Source organism: Lissotriton helveticus, chromosome 2_1 (genome assembly GCF_964261635.1).
Source record: "Lissotriton helveticus chromosome 2_1, aLisHel1.1, whole genome shotgun sequence".
Lineage (NCBI taxonomy): Eukaryota > Metazoa > Chordata > Amphibia > Caudata > Salamandridae > Lissotriton > Lissotriton helveticus.
The window spans coordinates 657,373,978-657,378,899 of NC_136059.1; the positions used below are offsets into that span (position 1 = coordinate 657,373,978).

General features: G+C 46.1%; 1 long non-coding RNA gene across 1 annotated transcript; it reads right to left on the reverse strand.

Moving 5' to 3' along the window:
* Nucleotides 1–637: 637 nt before the first annotated feature.
* LOC144819463 (uncharacterized) lies at nucleotides 638–3,403 on the reverse strand. Its single transcript, XR_013607385.1, has 4 exons — nucleotides 3,336–3,403; nucleotides 2,961–3,058; nucleotides 2,586–2,683; nucleotides 638–820 (listed from the first exon to the last, which is right to left on the reverse strand). It is a non-coding gene; the product is annotated as an uncharacterized LOC144819463 (long non-coding RNA).
* Between the last annotated feature and the right edge of the window lie 1,519 nt (nucleotides 3,404–4,922).

A 4,922-nucleotide genomic window follows, 5' to 3' on the forward strand; every position in this document is an offset into this window, starting at 1 on the left:
CTGGGATGGTGCAGTGAGCTAAAAAACGGTGATGGATCAAGCCCTGATCTGTTGACTGGGTAGGAGTGTACTGATTAACTCAGATACTCTGTCCATCACCACCCCCTTTTTGAAAGTCCTTCCTTTGTAGCCCTCATTTTGGATGAAATAGTTGGTTCTTGTTCTTTCTAAATGTTTGATTTGGTTGACAAGGACATCGACAAACAGCAATCATCAATGTTTCTGTTCATTCTTTCATGTTGTACGTCAGGTCCGCCCAGGGGCAAGCGGACCGAAAAATCGGATGCAGTGGCTCCAAAGGAGGAGGATGCAGGCCAGGGCGGCGAGTGCTCCTTTGCTGGCCCCAGTAAGTTTTCATTTAAATATAGAGGACCTATTGTTGTCCAAGCGTTCCTAATTTAATTGTTTCGAAATAGTGTTTAGATAGGAGCAAAATCAATAATCCTACTGTTGCAGGGACAATTCTCCACAAACCGAACTATAGACACCAAAGACCAGAGTAATAATATTTCAGAGTGGCGTGTTTGGCACACTGTATAAACCTGGTAGTGTCAGCGGCACGGACTTCTCCTTGCAAAAATTGCAAAACTTTTCGCTCAGTCACTCTAGTCTGGAGGACCAAAAACCACAGAGTCTATTCAAGTTTAAAAGCTTTATTAAAAGTTTAAGTAAACACATATATTAAAATAAAGTTAGTTGGAAATGGAAAAGTGCTTGGTGCTGAGTTGATGAGTAATGGAACACATTTCTTGTGGTCGAGCCGAGCTTTCACCTGGTTTGAAGTTGATGTTGCTCTTGTCCTTAGAAGTCCAGTTTCTGTCTGTTCAGAGAAAAATGGTGTGTGTTAAAATTAAGCAAGCATTCAACAATTGTGACAAAAAAGTGAAGCAAGACAACAGCCTTCCCTGGAAGGAGGGACATTTTTTCTTTAGACTAGAGTAGACAGTCAATTATTTTTCTGTTGTTTTCACATTTTTTCATTCATAGACCAAATACTAGTGAGTGGTGTAATCTAACATTCTTAAATCTACTTTGTAGGTGGAACATCTGGTGGCGGGGCCAGCTCGGATGTGGGGGTGATCATTGACTCTGAGTCCGAGGATCACTCTGGGGAGGAGGCGGCGCTAGAGGAGTCGGACCAAGAAGTACAGACTGTGAGGAAGGAGACAGTGGCGGTGGCGAGTACAGGTAAGCTGGATCATGGTACTATCTGACTCTTAGATAGGATATGATGTGTATCCAGTGGTGGCCCAGTGACAAATTACAATATGGTAATTACAGCAGGCTGGGACCGACAGACAGATAGAGGCGGAGACAGAGAGAGAGAGGAAGACAGAAGGAGAGAGAGAGAGGGAGGGAGCCAGAGGGAGGGTGAGGGAGGGAGACAGAGAGAGAGAGACAGCGAGGTAGAGGGAGACACAGGGAGACATAAAGAGGGAGACAGAGAGAGAGAGAGAGAGGGAAACAGACATATCGCCTGGGCTTCTGCCAGATCCCTTTCATATGAAAGAGCATCAAACCAAGGATACAAGTGAGTTGTGGGAAGGGAAATGGTGATTCAAGCGCCCCCCCTTGCCCCTCCCTGCGGACGCCCATGATACTGGCCTGAATAGTTTTGTACTGCGCTGGCTAGTTGCTAGTTGTACTGTGACACAACTTCCTGCTGAATTATTTTGTGTTAATCATATTCTTAAAGAGCATTGGTTACATATTATGTCTTTTTTTCTTCATATAGTTGGCAATACTAAAACCTCAAAACCGACGAGGAGTATGCTGGCTGTACTGGCCCGGCAACGGAGGCTGGAAGCAACTGTTGCCGAATATCGGCGGCTGGTGAAACTGGAGGGGGACGACACGCACTCCAGTGCATCAAATCTAACATCTACATCCTCCTCCGTGATCCATGTTCTGCCGGTAAGCGCAGTGCTCCAGCGAACCGGAGCCGTGCTGGAAGACGCCACCGCCGAGCAGCAAAGGCTGCACCTCACAGTACTGTTAAGGCTCGCTTGCGCCGTGCACTCCGCAGAGTGTCCGACCTAGAGGCGGAGGTCCAGAAATGGAACGAGTATCCGAATGTGGTGGAGGGCCTCCGCTTAGATCACGCCACCCTCCAGGAGAAGTATGATGCCCTGGCCCTAAGGCATGATGCCCTGGAGGCCAAACTCAACACCTTGCATCCCTAGAGTGTCCCTTGCCCCTTTTTTAGAGACTTTTGGGGGGTGGGAATTGGGAGTTGGGTTTTTTGGGGACTTTTGAAGGACTATTTATTTGTTGGGGTTAGGGAGGGTCTTGCGGGAGATTATTTTGTTAGGGATATAAATATACTTTTTCAAACTTTATCTGAGCATACCTATTTTTTTACTACTTTTGAGCTTGGTGGGTGGTGGTTTTGCAGTAAGTTCATTTAACTGAACACTGTCATCGTGTTGGTTCACGTGCAATAGGCCAAATGTTTTCCAAAGTAAATGCCTGTCGCAGAGTTTGTTAATTCAAGAGCCCTAGGACTTTACTACTAGTACCACTGTCACTCTCTCGCCTCTCCGAACACTCCATTATACTACCTCCCATCCAAACGCTTATCTTACCTGTAATTTGTGTTTGAGGGCTGGCTCCACCTGGAATTCACAGAGTCCTAAAGCGTTCTGCAGCAGGGCCACAACTGGAGTTTCCCGGCGTGGATTTTCTGCAAAACAAAAGCAATCAACATTAGAAATGTGGCAGCGGTGCTCACACACCACAAAAACCTAGAAGCCCCACAGACAGAACCCCTAAGACAGGCAAGCGAGCAATAATAACGCCTAAACGTTCACGTGCAATAGGCCAAATGTTTTCCAAAGTAAATGCCTGTCACAGAGTTTGTTAATTCAAGAGCCCTAGGACTTTACTACTAGTACCACTGTCACTCTCTCGCCTCTCCGAACACTCCATTATACTACCACCCATCCAAACGCTTATCTTACCTGTAATTTGTGTTTGAGGGCTGGCTCCACCTGGAATTCACAGAGTCCTAAAGCGTTCTGCAGCAGGGCCACAACTGGAGTTTCCCGGCGTGGATTTTCTGTAAAACAAAAGCAATCAACATTAGAAATGTGGCAGCGGTGCTCACACACCACAAAAACCTAGAAGCCCCACAGACAGCACCCCTAAGACAGGCAAGCGAGCAATAATAACGCCTAAACGTTCACGTGCAATAGGCCAAATGTTTTCCAAAGTAAATGCCTGTCACAGAGTTTGTTAATTCAAGAGCCCTAGAACTTTACTACTAGTACCACTGTCAATCTCTCGCCTCTCCGAACACTCCATTATACTACCTCCCATCCAAACGCTTATCTTACCTGTAATTTGTGTTTGAGGGCTGGCTCCACCTGGAATTCACAGAGTCCTAAAGCGTTCTGCAGCAGGGCCACAACTGGCCAATTTCATCCCTTAATAGACCTTGCCAGCAATGGCCCAGCCAAGACCCGTAAACCCAAGCGCAAACAAGTTTGACAGTTGACACCCCCAAACAGCCAAAAATGCAAATCGGGGAAAAAAAATCACACTTAGCAAAATGTATTTAAATGAGGACTCACTACTTCCAGTCCCTCTTTAGGGGACTCAACGTAAGTTTCTTCATTGTGCAGAATCCAGGCATCAGCATTACGGGAAATGGATAGGATGAGTGGAGGAGGAGGATAGACGACCAGGACTGAGTTCTTGTCAACTAACTGTTGTGAACATGAGGAATGCTGCGGCATCAAAATCAAGACAGTTCTGCTGATGGGCTTGTTGTTGCTTGTGATGGGGTGATTACAGTTTTGTTGTGAATGTGATGAAGCACTTGCTAAACAAAGAAAGACAGACACACAGGAATAAAAGTGAATACGGAGGACTAAATTTACAGTTAATGAGTCATTGACTCATTTTCAGAACTCGCTGTCAGGGAAGCAGAACTCGTCCTCATACTCTGCTAATTCATCACTCGGTTGTACTTCTGGTAACTGAGGAGAACTTTCCTCAGGTAGGTCGGTGTCCTCTTCTTCCTGCGTGCATTCTCGTACTTTGTAATCTGGTGGTATGAAGTGCTGGTTCATCTTTATCACGGTGAGCCGCTCCACATTTGCGGGCAAGAGGCGGGACCTTTTGCAAGTCACAATGCCACCAGCAGAACTAAAAACACGTTCTGAAGACACGCTTGCGAGTGGGCAAGACAAGTAATTGATAGCCAGGTTGGTAAGCTCTCGCCATATTTTTCTTTTCCCATGCCAATACGCCAATGGGTCCTCAGTAATATTGACCGCTGTGGAGTCATCCAGATAGGCCTGCACCATTGAAATAATGTCCTCCCGCATTCCTGTACTTTGCACTTCTGTGTCCTTTCTGGGACAAGGAAACCCTAGCTCACTTAGCCAATCCGCTTCAGACATATCGCCTGGGCCTGGTGCAGAATCTGATACGGTTGCTGGTGTGGTTAACGGCTTAGTGGAAAAGTCACTCACTTCTGCCAGAGGCACAGATGCAGAAGTGCTTTTTTGGTACGCCTGATGGCCTGCTGATTCACTAGTAGTACTGTCTTCTCGTACAGTTTCCTTCCGCTCTCTTTCAAAACGAATGGCTGACTGAGCTAGCCAACCTTTGTACTCTGTAACATCTGATGTTTCAAAAGGAATTATTACTTTGCCAAACAATGGATTTTTGTAACGTGGATCCAGAATAGTAGCACAAATGTAGTGCTGTTGTTTCTTGATATTTACAAGCCGTTTATTGCTAACTAGGCGTTGTAATAATCTCTGCGCCAACTCATATGCTTCATTCTTTCCAGCATCTTTTAATTGTGAAGACACCACCTTGACTTGGTGCTCGAGCTTCAGCAACAATGGGATAGCTTTGCTCAAAGAACAGTCCTCCCTGCTGACGTCACGCGTGAAGACCTCAAAAGGACG